Raw genomic sequence first — 19,247 nt, 5'->3', positions numbered from 1 at the left:
TCAATGAAAAGCAGAGGAAAATGATCTTTCCTAGATGCAGAATTCAACTTCCTGTAATCAATACACATCCTATTTCCTATGATGGTCCTAGTTGGGATTAACTCATTTTTCTCGTTCTTGACTACAATGATCCCTCCCTTCTTAGGTACACAGTGCACTGGAGATACCCAAGTACTATCAGAGATATGATAGATAACTCCAGCATCAAGCAGTTTTAGGATTTCTTTCTTCACTACCTTTTTCAGGTTAGGGTTCAGTTTTCTTTGGGGTTCAATACTAACACAAGATTCGTTTTCAAGATTGATTCTATGCATGCAAAGACTAGGTGAGATTCCCTTGATATCATCTAATGAATACCCTATAGCTTTTCTATACTTCTTAAGATCAGTTACTAGCAATTCCAATTCCTCATTACTCAGCTTAGCATTCACTATGACGGGATAAGTGGAATTGGTTCCCAGAAAAACATACCTTAGTCCAGAAGGGAGATCAAACAATCTAAGCTTAGGCATCCTATTAGACTAAGATTCTCCACCTTATCTATCCCATCCTCAAGAACCCTATTTCACTACTCAAGAACAATCATCATCAAAAACCCAGAAAACACAGAATTAAGCATGACTAGATAGATAAAGATGAGATAAACAATTTTGCAGAAGAATTCAATTGCAAAAACTAAAAGAATTAAGAGATATATGATTACAAACTTAGAAACGTTTTGGTGGCTGCCTAATAACCATAGGATAAAAGCTATCCCCCTTGGATAAAGACTTAAAAGAGTATTTATAGCAAAACATGGAAAACCCTAAAACATAAAACAACAAAATAGAAAGGCGGTTCAGGAACCCTTCTCAGACGTGTCTTCAGAACGAATTCAGGACGTCGGTTTAAGAGCGTCGATCGAGTTGCGTTGTGAGAGTGTCGATCGAGTCAGATTCTAGGAAGTTTGATCGAATGACGGCTTGAGATTGTCGATCGAGTGGCAGCTTGAAAACATCGATCGAGAGGCAGCTTGAAAACATCGATCGAGAGGCAGCTTGAAATGTGTCTTCTGGGAGCTGATGATCGAGCCGCATCTTGAGGGTGCTCAGGAGCCCTCCTGGGACGTCTTGGTCGAGTTGCTGCTAACATGTCCGATCGAGTGGAGCTCTCCTTCGCGTGCAGGTCGAGTCGGAATTCAGAATGTATGTGTATCCACTAAAACAGTGATAACTGTTGAATCACACCTCCGATTGGTTTGAAATCAACGGAATTGGAAAGATGACCCTATTCTCTACAATTTTGATGAAGACGTTGAAAGCTGAATCCCAAAGTAAAATCTTCACTCGACTCGATCATAGACGTAGAAGGTTGGGTGGCGCTGGGTAGTGTAGATCGAGTCGCTGGACTGTTCTCCTGCTCCCTGTTTGCTTTTGATGGTTTGGACATCTCCTAAAACACCTGAAACAACTCCAATATGCAAGTTGCATGCAAGACCAATGCGAAGACTACCTAAATTTGCATATTATGCAAAAGAGACAAAAAACAATGCAAAACCATGAGTTAAGAGAACATAATGAAAGAAAAATGCATGATGAAAGAATGTAAAATATACACATATCATGTTGACACCTAAACTTTTCAGAGTTTAAGGAGAATGACACATCAACCATTTTATCTTCCAATAAAAACATTTTATGAATATGATACAGCTTATTATAGAAGTCAAGACTTTGCATATTGATTTTAAAGTGGAGCCCATTGACATTTATTATCACAGTAGTATATGTATATACAAATGTTTTTGTATGATTAAATGAACTATTACTTAACGATAAAAAATCAATGTAAAATTCTCTCTATGTCTCTCTCTTTCTCCGTTAGCTTATCATATATACTTTCATTTTTATTTGATAATACTCAAAATTTATATACAATACAAAATTACTAAATTAAAACACGTTATCAGTACGATCACTCTACCAAGTTTACGATCATCCTATCAAAGCGCCCATGGCATTTTAATGCATAATAATTTATTTACTGCTTTAATTTATTTTTCTTCTATGGATGACTTTAGTCACCATAATTATTATAGTTCTTATTGATTATTTTAATCACCAAAACTTATTTATTGCTTTTATTTACTCTTTAATTTATTTCTTTAACATAGATGATTAAAAGTCATCAAATTTTATTTATTGTTCTAATTTATTGATTTAACATTGTTGATTTAAATCACCATAATTTACTTACTGTTTTTGATTATTGCTTTAATTTTCCATGGATAATTTAATCACCAGATAATTATCATTTTATTATTTTTATAAAAGGAGGCTCTGCCACCTATATATATATATATATATATATATAATTTAACTAATACATATTATTCTAGATCAATTATTACATTTTTTTCTTAGCAAATAATTTGAATTATTATTTTAAGTCTCAACGGTCATAAGTGAAAAATTAAATTAATTTTAACTTTTTCTCACTTTTCAAACGGCTACTTAAACGACTAATGAACAGTAAAACTAATCTATATATACACTCATTTCTTACTCATCTATTTCACTCAAATTTTTCATCTATCTTAAAAATCTTCCTAAGAAATTAATTTGTTTTACTAGGAAAATGCCTCATCCATTCTTAGTTTTTGTAATAGGTTTTATAATTGTTGCAATTTATTGTTTACTTTTTTGGAGAGTTTTCTCCTGAAGAATTTTTGATGGTTTTTTTTTAAATCGTAATTGTGTTTCTTGTAATTTCGCTACTTATGCAAGCACCTCCTATGTTTTAAAATTAAAATAAATGAACTCTCTAATTATGTTTTTATGATTTTATTTTGCAGAAAGAAAGAAAAACAAAATGGCAAACATCAAGAAACTCCAATTCATGGCCTTAGATATCACTGGAGCTAACTTCATATCTTGGACTACCAATGTCGAATCACATCTTCAATCTTATGGGTTAACCGAAACTATAAAAGAGACTAATAAATCAACGGAGCAAAATCGGTGATCTTCCTTAGAAGACACCTCAATGAAAATTTCATATATGACTATGCACAAATGAGAGATCCCAAAAATCTGTAAAAGTCCCTGAAGGATCGATTTGATCATCAAAGGGACATAACTCTCCCAGTTTCTCGAGATCAATGGCAACGTCTTTAGAAAGAGTACACCATGTTTCACAAGATTCATATTACTGGAAAATCGGTATTTTCCTACCCCAGCTAAGGGGGTATGTTGAATTCATACACCAGCTATAACACTGAGTAAATCCATACACAAAGTTTAGTGAAATTCAAATTGGCTGCACCAACTCGACAAACGGTGTAAGAACATGCACAAGCCGTGACGGTGTTATCTGACCGTTAACAGCTGCTTACGTGGATGCCACGTAATAAACGAAGTCGTATTGAGATACGAAAGAAAGAGCTTCTTTTGTCCAAAACGACGTCGTTTCCATTGTCTTCTTCCTTTATACTTCTTTCACGAGTCGAGAGAAAGTTTGTTCAATTGATTTGGGGATTTTTAGAACATTTAGGGTTTTTGGGCGAAATCGATTAAGATGTCTTCATCATCAGCTTCTTCAAGTGAGTAATTGAGAACATAATGTGTTTAGTTTCCTTGTCTTTGTGTATTTTGATAGAAATATTATTTGATTGTGAATTGGACCGACATAAGCATGGTTGAGGAGATGGAAGAGGTTGAAAGTGTAGTTGACAAAATAGAAAGAGAAGTGGGAAGCTTAGCAAAGGGATTAGATGAGGTAGAAGCTATCAAAGAAATCGCAGAAAGATGTGAAAAATATATTGTAGAGCTCAAAGGTGTGGTGAGTTCTTGTGAGAAAGAGATTCAAGAGCTAAGATGCTTCAAGAACATGATTGTTTGTGGTGGTTTAGTTGTGGCTTTTGTCTATCTGTGTAATATTTGTGTAATGTGTTGTTAAGTGTTTTTGTTGTGATTAAGCATGTAATCATGGAGTTGTTAAGTGTTTTTGTTGTTAACTATGTTAAGATTAACATAAAACTTCAATAAGTTTTGATTAGATGAAAAATAGAAGCCATGTTTTGAGTACAACAAAAACTTGAAATTCACCGAACTAAAACCATAAACTACCATGAGATTACCACAAAAACTTTCAATCTCATCGGACAAAAACAAAAAACTAACTTCCATTCGTCCCTTCCTTCTATTCAGTTCATTCATTCCATTCCATGGCTTGGTCCTTGGGTTGGTGCTTGACTAAGTCCTTGGCTTTGTCTTTGGCTTGGTTCTTGGCTTTGTCCTTGGCTTGGTTCTTGGCTTTGTCCTTGGCTTGGTTCTTGGCTTTGTCCTTGGCTTGGTTCTTCACCAGTTTTCTTCTTCTTCCACCTTCTACCAACAACTCCCAGAGCCGGACAACTTCTAGTATTATGACCGACGGTACTACACCGGCCACAACGACTATCTCGTCCAGCTTTTGAAACTTTGATTCTCTTTTCCGGTTGTTCTTGTTCTTCTTTTCCTTTTGACTTCTTCTTTGGAGACTCATTCTTGCCCTTCTTTCTTTTTTCTGTCTTTTTGGGACCTTTTGTAACTTCTCGTGGTGGTGGTTGAATCCTAGGCTCCTGAGATCTTATCCAAAAACTAATGCCATTATCTGCTGAGATTGACTCAGAGTAAATCTTGACATTTGTTGATGCCAAGTACCAATCACAGTTAACATAATCTTCAGGATTGTGCTTCTTGGTCAGTATGACTCTTAAAACATGGCGGCAAGGGATCCCTGTCATACTCCATCTTCGACATGCACATGTCTTTGCATTCATATCAACCTTGAATCCATGTTTGTTTTCGAGAACCTCATACTGTCCATTTCCACAAGGAATTACCTGACAATATTTTCGTAAAAGCTCTTCCTCTTTGATGGTGTTGGCGACCTTGAGAGTGTATTTCCCTTGATGTTTCATTGCTTTTTTAAGCCTCACATCTATACGCATCATAGTTTGTCTTCTTATTGTCTCCAACATCTCCACTAATGGCATTTCCCGTGCTTTGTTGATAGCATTGTTGTAAGACTCAGAATAGTTATTAGAAACATCTTCACAACTGGATTTGCAGCCAAAGAAGGCACGACTACAGTTTCGCGGATTCCTTTGCATTGGAATATGACATCCTCATCGGAGCTGAAAAAAAAAACTTAAAAGAATTAGAGGGTTTTCTAAATAAACACTCCTAAGTATCTCAATTAAGAAAATCTCTAAATTATAAAAACCCTAAAAATTGAATTAAAATTACCTCATTTTCCGATGACAATACGGTTAACAACACTTTATACAGTCTCCACGGTCGACAATCGTTGCTAATTGAATCAATTGACCAATTGATTTTGATTTATTGGTGAAAAGAAGAGAAGAAACATGAGTCGGGATTGAGAAACATAACTCAGATTGCGTGGATACACCAAATTCTCAGATTTGATTGTGGCGCTCTTAATAGCCTAAAAGAATATTGATCTCCTTATCAAGAATCACATGTCTCGATCCACCGGTTCCAAAGCATTCCCTCAGGCTAATGCATTGGATGTTAAAAATCTAGTGAGAGAAAATAGAGCTTTTCGAGGACGCGGCCGCCGGAACTATAGCGGACGTGGGAGAAACTATAACCCTCAAAGCAGAAAGTCATACCAGTGGATTCAATCTAAACAAAGTCCGAAAGGAAAAAAATCTAAGCAAACACCTCCCATAAACGCGAGAGTGCTTGTTTCAGATATACTAAGGAACCTTGGTCTTAGGTATGCCGAACCCCTGCACATCTTGTGCTATATACAAAGAATCCGCTAAGGGCAAAGGAAAGGAAGTGAAACTTGCATAACATTCTGAGGGTACAACCCACCTCGAGGCTGTTAACTTCACCAACGATCTCGATGAGGATGTCCTTGTAGAGAACTAAAATGCTTATGTTATGAAACTCAAATTTCCGATAATTATGCCATAAATAAGTTGATGTTTGTTTCAAATTTCTCATAATTGTGAGCTTCTATTACCTATGATGTATAATTAACGTTTGATTTATGCATTATGAATAAAATTGTTTTCAATTTCTAATTAACCGATTATATTTATTTCAGACAAAAGGAAATGGATCACAATACAAGTGGAACAATATCCAAGACAAATCTTGGAGACATTTGCATACCAGATAGTGGAACAACGCACACTATCCAGAAACATAAAAAGTATTTCTCGGATCTAAGATCAACAAAAGTTATTGTTAATATAATATCAGCTCCCACAGACTTAATCGAAGGGACTCGTAAAGCAAATTTCGCATTAGCTAACAGGAGAAAGTTTTCGATAAACAATGCATTGTTTTCTCCAAATTTTAAAAGAAATTTGTTGAGTTTTAAACACAGATACCTTCATGGATATGACACTCAGTCTGCAACTTAGAATGCAAAGAAGTACATGTACACTACTTCTGAATAATCAGGAAAATGACATGTATTGGAAAAATTACCAAGAATCCCGTCAGGTTTGCACCATACATACATAAATTCAATAGAATCACACCTTGTGATCAAAAGAATTCATGATGATTTCACATTGTGGCATGATCGCTTTAGTCACCCATGCACCACAATGATGTGGAAAATTATAGAGAGTTCACACGGACATTCATTGGAACCCCAAGATATTTCTCAAGGGAATAAAATGACATGTGTTGCATGTTCTCTAGGAAAATTGATTATAAGGCCATCGCCAACCAAAATCGATAAGGAATTACCAAAGTTTCTTGAACGAATTCAAGATGATATTTGTGGACCTATACACCCACCATGTGGACCATTCTATTATTTCATGGTAATGATAGACGCGTCTAGTAGATGGTCACATGTTTGTTTGTTATCATCTCAAAATATGGCATTTGGGAGATTTCTGACTCAGATAATCAAACTAAGAGCTCAGTTTCTTGATTATCCAATTAAAGAAGTTAGATTAGATAACGCTTGTGAATTCACGTCCCAAGAATTCAATGATTAATGTATGGTGACTGAAATCAATGTTGAACACCCTGTAGCCCATGTGGATACACAAAATAGATCCGCAAAATCTTTAATTAAACGTCTGCAATTAATTGATCATGAGATCAGAACTACCAACCACAATATGGGGACATGCTATTTTGCATGCTGAATCACTTATACGCTTAAGGCCAAGTGCATATCATAAATATTCTCCACTACAGTTAGCATTTGGTCGAGAACCAAATATTTCTCATCTAAAAATATTTGGTTGTGCGGTATATATATCGATTGCACCCCCACAACGTACCAAAATGGGACCACAGAGAAGGTGAGAATATATGTTGGTTGTGACTCTCCATCAATTATACGATACCTAGAACCTCAAACTGGTGACATATTTACTGCACGTTTTGCAGATTGTCATTTTGATGAAAAATAATTTCTGGTTTTAGGGGGAGAAAATAAAAACATGGAAAAAGATATCAAATGGTGTGTACCTGAAACGATCCGACCTTTTTTTTTTAAATAAATAATAAATAATAAATAATAATAATAAATAATAATCTACTACTAGTGGTCCATACTCACTAGCTAGTTAACCATAATCACAACCAACAGCGGAATAACAAATACCAATATCCAATAAATAAATAACCAATCTTTAACCATAACAACAATCCAATAATCAAACATCAGGAAACATGAAACCGGCAACCTAACAATGTTTCTAAAGACTCAACTCTAGCAACCTAGCAACACCAAACAACATACAATCGAGTCTCTAGAACATCCTCCTCTTCATCGCCTTGATTTCACGATCACACTTTGCCTTTTAGCTGCACCACAAACACATATTGAGATGCATGAGTATTTGATAAACACTCAGTGAGGCAATCCTTCCATCTACTGGGCTATACACACAAGCAACAATGATATCAATGTTCCAAACAATTAACAAATAAGACATACAAACCAGGAAATCAAACATGTCTCGCTGGAAGGGAGGTGTCGACCGACATCAGCCGAGTGTCGACCGACACTGGCCTTGGTGTCGACCGACACTACCCCACAGTGTCGATCGATGCCCAATTTTCTGGTGTCGACCGACACGAAGTGGTGTCGATCGACACTCCCTATGCAATCGCGATCCGCTTGAAGCCGAGAGTCTAATCTCGCTCCCAAACTCCTCCATATCGCCCAATACTCAAAACCCAAGCCGGAAACATCCTTAGAAACCTGTAGCAACCAATCCCCAGCAAGAAAACACACAAAACAACAACACAAAAGGAAGAACAAGGAAATCAAAGGCTTAGATTAGCCATGGTCATGCACTCACCTCTTTGCAGGAAGATTTGGACCAACAACAACAAATCCTACACTCCCAGCAACCTTCTAACACGTTCCTGGCCCTAGATCCTCACTCCCACAGCAAGATCTCACCAAAAACACCTTGAAATCTCACAAACTCTCTCAAGAACTTTTAGAAACTCTTTCCTCCTCTTTCTCTCACTCTCAAACGGCGTAAGACAACAAAAAGACAACCCTAGGTCGTTTCAATGGTTTTACCTAAACCAAACCGGTCCAAATCGATAATTAAATCAAACTGGTCGAACCATAGAATGTTGGTGTCGACAGACACCACCGTGGTGTCGATCGACACCCATCCCAGAAAACCAATAATTGGTTTGCGGATGTTACAATTCTCTCCCACCAATATAGATTCGTCCTCGAATCTCGAATAACCATCAGCCAAGGACTCGCGTGCAACCGTCTCCACGGCCTGCACTCCTCCGACCGAACTACGAAAGGTCACCTCTAGGCGATAGACTCACGCTCCAGGCATTATTTGCTCTCGACTTTTGGACTTTCCTTTACTCAGAGGCCTAAACCTTGAGTTTTATTGGCTCCTCATCAGGCCGAAACCTGCATGCCATAATGTTGGCTCCTCATCAGGCTGAAGCCTGCATGCCATAATATATAAGGAAGTCCAATACTCGTCTCTCGGGTTGCCACCCTACAACACCCCCCCCCCCCCCCCGCCCGGATCGTCATCCGAAGTCGATATACCAACCATATTCCCAAGCCACAAAGTCTCAGAATATGGCAGTAGTAGGAGAACCTAAGTCCCCCAAGAGTCGCGAGCAAACAATTATGAACACGTCTGAGTCCTATCCCTATCCTGGTTCCCTTCCCGTGAATCGCGTAAGATATCTCAATGCCCTACCAACCACATATCCCCTCACTGGAATACCTCATGACCTCACATGGATCATCTCACTGCCACAAGGGCCAATCTAATGTCCTCAACAGGACCGTCACAAAGACCAAACAAATGTCCTAAACAGGACCGTCATAAAGACCAAACAAATGTCCTAAACAGGACTGTCACAAAGACCAAACAAATGTCCTAAACAGGACCGTCACAAAGACCATCTGTCCCGAAGGACCGTCACAAAGACCATCTGTCCCGAAGGACCGTCACAAAGACCATCTGTCCCGAAGGACTGTCACAAAGACCATCTGTCCCGAAGGACCGTCACAAAGACCATCTGTCCCAAAGGACCGTCACAAAGACCACACATCTGGCTAAACTGCCCGCCACAAAGGCCACACAATGTCTCAAAAGACCGCCACTAAGGCCACACAATGACTAAAAATTCCGCCACTAAGGCCACATAAGCCCCTCCAAGGCTCTCTCCACTTAAATGGACAAGTTTTAACTCACATAAAACTTTCCACTTTTACCACTTTCCACTTTTGGAAACTTTCCACTTTAGGAAAACTACTATTTCAGGAAACATTCCTCCAAAAACCCCGCCTCACGGAAACTTTATACCCCGAGCACCACCTCATCTTGTTACTTAGTCGCACAACTAACCACCCCAAGCGACCAAGTAAACAAGAGAGATGGGCTGGAATACTCCATTCCCGCTCCAGCCACAAATTACAGATGGGACCAGGCTAGACATCAAGTCGCGGCTTGCTTCTCATACCATTTCTTAAACCTTGCCTTCATCCTCGCCTCAGGCTCCCAAGTCTGTTCCTCAACACCATCACAGTCCCAAAGGACTCTCATCAAAGGAATCTTCTTCTTCCGAAGTTCCTTAATCCTCCTCTCGAGAACCCTCACTAGTCTCGCCTCCAAAGTCATGTTAGGCTGAAGATCCGCAGGAATCTTAGCTAACAATTGATCATCCTCACGGAGACACTTCCTCAACATAGAAACATGGAAAACCTTATGAAATGCACGCATAACCTCAGGTAACTCCAGTCTATAAGCCACTGGTCCAACACGCTCAATCACTCTGAACGGACCCATGTACCTCGGACACAACTTAGTCTCAATCAATAACCTGTTCGGACCCTGCAACATGGCCATCTTGAGGTACACCATGTCTCCTACCTGAAACTCAAGATTTCTCCTCCTCCTATCGGCATAACTCCTCTGCCGATCCTGAGCCTCCTTCATGTTCAGCTTGAGAACCTGAATCTTCTCTGAGGTCTCATGAACAAAATCTGCCCCGTAAATGCTCCTCTCCCCCACCTGAGTCCAGCATAACGGTGTACGACACGGCCTCCCATACAAAGCCCCATAAGGAGCCATGTTAATACTCGCCTGATAACTGTTGTTGTAAGCAAACTCCACCAAGCTCAAGTGATCTGCCCAATGGCCTCCCCAATCCAACACACACATCCTCAGCGAATCCTCCAGCGTCTAAATCGTCCTCTCTGACTGTCCGTCTGTCTGGGGATGATAAGCTGTACTCATATGCACCTTAGTGACCATCTCTGCCTAAAACGCTCTTCAGAATACCAAAGTGAACTTAGAATCTGATAGAGAACGGAAGCTTAATTAACGGACAAGAACTCTAGATCTCCAAGAGAACTCGGATTCACGAACGGATCTTGCTTAGAATGTCGTAACTTGACGAAGAAGCAATACGGATATGGCCGAGATCGTGAGTGATATCGACGTGGTTTTGCAAGTCCTCCTTGCAGAGCTTGAACACAAGCTTTTAGGGTTGAGAGTCCTCCTCCCTAGACTTTAGGCAAGCTCTCATAACACAAGTTTATTCATTAATTAATAATTACCTCCCTACAAAACAGTCTCACGTCTCTTTTAAATAAGAAACCTAAAACAAAACCCTAACCTAAAGAACTAAGTAAACCGAGAACTAATATTCAGAGCCCATTTATACATTAAGCCCAGACAAAACAAATCAAACGAAAAGCAAAGAACAAGAGTCTCTAACATGATGAACACCGGAGACGCGTGCGTCTCGAAGATGTGCTGCATCAGTCCCTCTGGGTGAGAAAGATTCGACCCGAATCTGAAATCATTGAAAATACCTTTGTCTACCAATTCGTAATACTGTCGCTTAAGAACTTCATGGCATTTCTTTGTTCGCCGCCGCAAGTGCAACTGGGTAAAACTTTCTTCATGAGGTGCTTCCAAGCTTCCTTGAATGACCAAGAAATCCTCTTCCTCCTTATCTTTGCTTGGTGAGAATAATGACGCCCGGTGATATTCATGAGGACGACGACCACGTGCTCGCAGTCCTAAAACACCTCGGTCAAACACCTTTAAAAACCAGGTTACATTGGATGCTTTGTCCCTTGCAGCTGACCTCGCCAAAACCATTTGAGAATGCGGATGAAGACCTTGTATTTCTGTAACAAAATTGAGAACTTCTCCATGGCAATACAACTTGTATGGAAAAGTAAACAAATCCAACGGACCACACATAACTAGACCATAAATTACTTGAAACCGTCGAAAAATGAGGCTTTGGTCAGAGACATAACTGGACCATCGTGAACCCCCACTGTTAAAATTGCTACTAGACAAACAACGCACCATATGCGAAAACTGTCGCACTAAGATCGTCGTCAGAGGATGATATGATGAGCTACCCACGTCGAGGGTAAGTAAGTTCCATAGCAACACAACAACATCAACCGCATACATGGTCCCTTTTTGTAACACGATTTGAGCTGTTGGAGACACACGATCTATGAGGAAGCTGAACTTTCCACTGATGAACAGCTTACTTGAATCGTAAGCAACGACAATCCAACAAAAAAATGTCGTAGACACGTAACAAGGACCTGAGCAAGTAAAAACAGCTCCAATTATCCATTTAAAAACTGTGAACTGCAACTCTACCGGAAACGGTATGGCCATAACGCTAGAACAATCTCGAAGGAGAAACAAAACAACACCCCTATATGATGTCGACGTCACATCAACAAAGTTCTGGCATTGGAGTGAAATTTGGATCTCTGATACACCAGCAATAAAAATCAGGATTCTAAAAGATCCCAACACAACCCAAAGATGAGCATACTCACTGCTAGTAGAATTCTGAAACAGATTCCCAGTGTATTCTTCATTGGAAGTAAACTTGTTAGTCTTACCTAAGATCTCAACAAAGAACCCAATAAACTGTTGTTGTGGACCTTGTGGTTTGTCCGCCTCAAGCCTTTGGAAAACATGTAACCAACAGAACGAATGCGGTGGCACAACAAAAATGTTCCCAAATGATAACCACGCATTAACAAACCGGAAACAATGGTGGAAATTATACCCAAAACAGAGCAGCAACCACCATCTTAAACGCAACGATCCAACCAAAACTATTGGTTGCAGCAACTCGTTCCTTGAACCATAAGACAAACATTGTGAATACTGTTTACCCAAATGCAATTGCCTTATCTGAATATTAATCCTTTCTTGTCATGGGTTGTCACAAAACCTGTTCCAAAGCCCCCACAGTTCTATTAACTCTTCACTGCGTAAAGAATTATCTCCAGCATGTGAATGGAGACATGAAGGCAAAAAAATATCTTGACTAGTTCCCAGGGCTTTCAATACTCTGTGAAAGCAAATGAGACACTCAGCACAACAACCTAGAACAGAGCTTGATTTGTCTTCTTCCCCCACATTATTATAACCAGCAAAAGACATCCTCAACATACTACATTCACGTGAGAAAAGCATTATAAATATTTTATTTTCAACACATGAATCAACCTTATGCCTCTGATTTGTATTCCATGTTCCAAGGAGATTTGTCTCTGCATTGAAGACGTCACGTTGTCGACACAAACAACGTTTTCTTGTGCTTTTTTCTCTGAAAACCAAATTAATAAACTCCATCCTTGAACTGCACACGTGGAGAACAAAACAGAGCTTACTCTTGTTGAAGATCGATTGGAAAAGACAACTCAAGCAAGGAAGGAACAAACAGAACTTGGATTCGTCGATGAAGAACAAACATAGCTCGTTTTTTTCAGCAGTCGATACAGAGACGGAAGAACACACATCACTTAGTCTCGTCGAAGAATCTGTGAGAAGAGAGCTCGGTAACAAGTTGAGTCGTCGAGGTTGAGTCACGTTCAAACTCAACACAGCGTGAGATACCTCATTCTCTTGATATGGCTTGTAGCTTGAATAAGAAGCAGCTCTTTTTATTTGCCATTGACAGAGAACTCCAAAAAAAATTTTGTTTGCAATAACATGGGTTCCGTCTTTCTCAACATTGAGGTTACAACTGGAATCCACATAGATCTTGTTATAGAGGTAGAGCTCACGGATGCCGTGACAAAACAAAATAGTGCCCCGTCCACGATCTGAAGGTTCCTTATTAATTTTCCAGTGGCGGTTTATAAGACCAACAAAATAATATTGGTTTCTCTTATCTTCATATGTACCTTCTTTCTTGTCTGCAGTGTTATCTTTAATATAAAAATTCAAATCATCAACTCTCGGACCTTCTTCTTCTAGAAGAAACAATTTGTTTCCTCTGTTGTCACCATTATTATCAAAGATTGGCTTGTCGTTTTCTACAGACACGTCGAAGATTGGGTCATCGAAAACTGGTGCACCACTAAGAACTACAAAAGTGTTGTCGTCGTGGAGAATATTGTCGTCGAACACTACCCCGTTGGCCTCGTCAACGTCGTACACTGGCAGACCAGAGATCACCGTGAAAATATCTTCACTTTGAAGAAACAAACTATGGTTCATGAGAGGAGAATCACTACCACGCAACAAGAAGTTAACCGCAAAACTCTTTTCAGGGTCGGCGTTGTGCACGTCACTGAAACAATCATCATCGTTTCCTGCACCAGCAACGATATCAAAGTCTTCATCACAATTTTCACATATCAGTCCGTCGATCTGATTGACAAAGGTGTTGTCATCTTCTTTAGTGTCGTTGGTGTTGTTAAGATCATTATCACATTCGACGTCAACAACACTGTTCTCTTCTTCCACATCAAAATTATTCTCGACTTTGTCTTCTAGTTGATTAGCAACACCGTCACCGTCTTCGAAGTCGCAAACATCATCGCCTTTGACATCATATGTTGGAGCTGCAAAATACACCATAGGACACAAATCATTGTCATCACGGTAGATATCATGAACGAGTTTATCGTTGCCTCCAAAGTGACAACAAGGCTCTTTGTATTCCACCAAACGTGTTTGTCGTTTCAAATTTGGCAAAAGAGTATACACCAAACTATGGTAATGATGAGGTAAAAAGTGTGCACATAACTTCTGCTTAAGTTTATCCCAAGATTTAATAGGATTTTTGCGATCTCGCTTGCGTGTTGTCTTCACTTGCTGCCACCATGATGCGGCTTATCCTCGAAATTTTTTAACCACAAGCGAAACAAATCGATCATCGCCAACACTTTGAAACTCAAAAATCTCTTCAACATCCACAATCCAATCTAGTAATAAATCACTAGAAAATCCTCCATGGAACTCGGGAATATCTAATTTAAAATCCATCGTAAGAAAATCAAACCACCAAGAACGTGATGAATCTGATACCAACTGATAGAGAGCGGAAGCTTAATTAACAGACGAGAACTCTAGATCTCCAAGAGAACTCGGATTCACGAACGGATCTTGCTTAGAACGTCGTAACTTGACGAAGAAGCAATAAGGATATGGCCGAGATCGTGAGTGATATCGACGTGGTTTCGCAAGTCCTCCTTGCAGGGCTTGAACACAAGCTCTTAGGGTTGAGAGTCCTCCTCTCTAGGCTTTAGGCAAGCTCTCATAAAACAAGTTTATTCATTAATTAATAATTACCTCCCTACAAAACAGTCTCACGTCTCTTTTAAATAAGAAACCTAAAACAAAACCCTAACCTAAAGAACTAAGTAAACCGAGAACTAATATTCAAAGCCCATTTATACATTAAGCCCAGACAAAACAAATCAAACGAAAAGCAAAGAACAAGAGTCTCTAACATCATGAACACCGGAGACGCGTGCGTCTCGAAGATGCGCTGCATCAGAATCCCTATCAGACACAATGCTCGCTGGCACCCCATGCAACCTGACTATCTCCTTCACATACTTCTTAGCCAAGACTGCTGCTCCATCAGTCTTCTTAATGGCCATAAAATGTGTCGACTTAGTCAACCGGTCCACAATGACCCAAATAGCATCAAACCTACTACGAAGTCCATCAGTCTTCTTAATGACCCAGAAAATGTGCCGACTTAGTCAACCGGCAAACCTACTACGAAGTCCATCGTAATCATATCCCACTTCCACTCCGGAATGGGAAGACTTTTTAGTAACCCACCTGGAACCTGATGCTCAGCCTTCACTAGCATCGAACTTCGCGACCCAACTAGCTACATCCTTCTTCATCCCGACCCAATGATAGTACCTCTTGAGATCACGGTACATCTTAGTCGCTCCTGGATGAATATAAAACTTGCTCCCATGAGCCTCTCTCAGGATCTCCTGCCTCAACTCCTCATCCTTGCGCACACAAATCTGACCGTGCACCAAGATAGTACCATTATCTGAAACCTGATACTCTGAGTCCGAATCCTTTGAGGCATTCACCAGCCCCAAATCCCCTTCCTGAGCCAACGGCACTCTACTAAAAAGATCTGCTCTATCGACCGCCTCCAAATCCAACGGTTCCTGAGACACAGCATACAAACTCAACGCACCGATCTCTCCTACCAGAGACTCCATCTCCTGCTCCTGAGCCGAAGCTACCCTCTTCCAACTCAGAGCATCTGCAACCAAGTTAGCCTTATCAAGATGATAAGCTATCTCCAAATCATAGTCTGCCACAAGCTCCATCCACCTCTGCCTCAAATTCAGCTCAGACTGAGTGAATATATACTTCAGACTCTTATGATCTGTAAACGTCTGTACCTTTGCACCATAAAGATAAGATATCCAAATCTTCAGGGCAAAAACTACAGCACCCATCTCCAAGTCATCAGTAGGATAGTTGTCTTCATGCTTCCGCAACTGCCGCGAAGCGTAGGCAATCACCCTCCCATGCTGCATCAGAACACACCCCAAACCAACTCTGGATGCATATGTATAAACCACATAGGGTTCTCCTTGCTCCAGCAAAGCCAACACTGGCGCAGTAGTCAACATCTCCTTCAGGCTTGCAAAGCCTTCCTCGCACTCCTCTGACCAAACAAAAGGAACATCCTTCCCTGTCAACTTAGTCATAGGATGTGCTCTGCTCGCAAATCCCTGCACAAACCTCCTGTATTAACCTGCCAATCCAAGAAAACTCTTGATCTCTGTGGCATTCTGTGGTCTAGGCCAATCTCTGATAGCCTGAATCTTCTCCGAATCTACAGAAACCCCGTCTGCAGACACAATATGACCTAGAAAGCCCATCTCGTGCTGCCAAAAACTGCACTTGCTCAACTTAGCAAACAACTTCTGCTCCCGCAGCTTCTCCATAACTGCCCTCAAATGCACTGCATGCTCCTCAGGACTCTTAGAATAAACCAGGATATTGTCGATGAAAATGATGACAGATACATCCAGAAACTCCTGAAATACACTGTTCATCAATCTCATAAACGCTGTTGGTGCGTTAGTCAACCCGAAAGGCATGACCACAAATTCATAATACCCATACCTCATCCTGAATGCAGTCTTCCTCACATCTGCCTCATCTATCGGTATCTGATGATAACCCGACGCCAAATCTACCTTGGAGAACCAAGTAGCACCCCTCAACTGATCCAACAACTCATCAATCCTGGGAAGAGGGTACTTGTTCTTCACAGTGACCCGGTTCAAACCCCTGTAATCAATACACAACCGGAAACTCCCATCCTTCTTCTTGACAAACAACACCGGTGCTCCCCACGGTGATACACTAGGACAGATGAATCCCTTACTCAACAAATCCACTAGCTGCTTCTTCAGCTCTGCTATCTCTGCTGGAGCCATTTTGTAAGGAACCCTTGATAACGGCATCATGCCTGGTTCCAGTTCAATCGTAAAAGGATCAGACCGAGATGGTGGTAATCCCTGCAAATGACTGAAACACGTCCTCAAACTTCTCTACAACTGGAATACCGCTAACCGTAGACTTCCCCACTGACTCTGGCATAGATATGATGACCAAATAAGCCTCACGGTCCTTCTCGATCATCTTCCCAGCGTGAATGGCCGAGATCACGAGACTCCCCGAAGTCAGTCTAATACCCTGAAAAGCCAACTTCCCTCTGGTCGCCCATACTCCACTCTACCCCGATAGAAATCCAAATGCACCATGTGCCGATGCAACCAATCCATCCCGAGAATAATATCATACAACTCCACTAGACTGATAAGCAAATCCACTGGCCACGACTCCCCTGCGATCTGAATATCAATTCCTCTGACTCGTCCAATAACCCTCAGGAACTTGCCTCCCGCAACTCTGACAACTCATGTACATTCCCTGGGATCCCCTCTAATCACCGCGCTCTCTGCACACTCCGGATTAATGAAGCTATGAGAAGCTCCAGATTCAAACATAACATGGGACTTAAACCCGCCCACCAACAAGGTCCCTACACAATCCTCATGTGTTGAAAACCTAACAATTTATCACAGGGAAACATAAAATCTGAACTTACTAAGAATTCACAAAGATTAAGTACCAGAAATTATACATGTGATCGCCCCAGCACTGGTTCCACCAGTCTCTACAGTCGTGTAAGCCCGTGGCGCCTGCTCAATCTGTGCCACCTGCTGCCCTCCAGGCTGCACCTGCTGTAACGCTGCCACTGCCACCGTCTGCAACTTGGGACACATGGGCCTGATATGCCTTGACTCCCTGCAATGATAACACACACGAACCCCTGCCGTAGGGGCACTCCTCTTGGGACAACTAGCAATCCTGTGATCCTTGCTCCCACAACCGAAGCAACTCGCACCACTCGGCCTCTGCGTAGCCTCCAACCTCCTCTTGGTTCCCTACGCAGGCTTACCACCCCTGCTAGAACAACCCTGCTGATGAGCTCTACTAGGCTGAACTGCTGGACTAACCGCCACTGACTGTGCCCGGATGTCTTCCTCAATCCCTGCTGCAGTCTCAACCAGCTCTGCACAGCTCTAACAACTGTGCCAGCAAACCCGCAAGGTCAACACCTAAGACTCCAACCACTGGGACACCCGCACCTGGGGCCTAACATCACCTTCTACTGGAGCATCAACACCGCCCCCTCCGGACACACTCACGGAATCCCCCTGGACACCTTGCGACTCGCCAACACCCTCTATTGTCACACTCTGGTCCTCGATCTCACTAACCACTGGGACTCTGCCCTCACCACAACCACGTCCGCGTCCACGACCACGTCCGCATCCACGACCATGAACAACAACAGCACCACCTCTAACCATCTGCACTACCATGAACAGAAGGCTAAGAACACAATTATACATATCACAGAAACATAAACTCACCGTGGAATCACACAGTAGGCTCGAAGAGGATGTTCTAGGACTCCATGCCACACAAAATTGACTAACTCACATAATCAATCAAGACATGCAATCCCAAACATCACAACAGAAACCTAGCGAACCCAAACCTAGAACCGTAAGGGCTCTGATACCAAACTGAAACGACCCGACCCGTTTTTTAAAAAATAAAATAAATAATAAATAATAAATAATAATCTACAACTAGTGGTCCCATACCCACTAGCCACCTAACCACAATCACAACTAACAGCAGAATAACAAATACCAATATCCAATAAATAAATAACCAATCTTAAACCATAACAGCCATCCAATAATCAAACATCAGGAAACATGAAACCGGCAACCTAACAATGTTTCTAAAGACTCAACTCTAGCAACCTAGCAACACCAGACAACATACAATCGAGTCCCTAGAACATCCTACTCTTCATCGCCTTGATTCCAAGATCACACTTTGCCTTTACCTGCACCAC

This window comes from Camelina sativa, chromosome 4, assembly GCF_030686135.1.
Source record: "Camelina sativa cultivar CO46 ecotype springtype chromosome 4, ASM3068613v1".
Lineage (NCBI taxonomy): Eukaryota > Viridiplantae > Streptophyta > Magnoliopsida > Brassicales > Brassicaceae > Camelina > Camelina sativa.
This window is presented reverse-complemented; position numbering follows the sequence as displayed.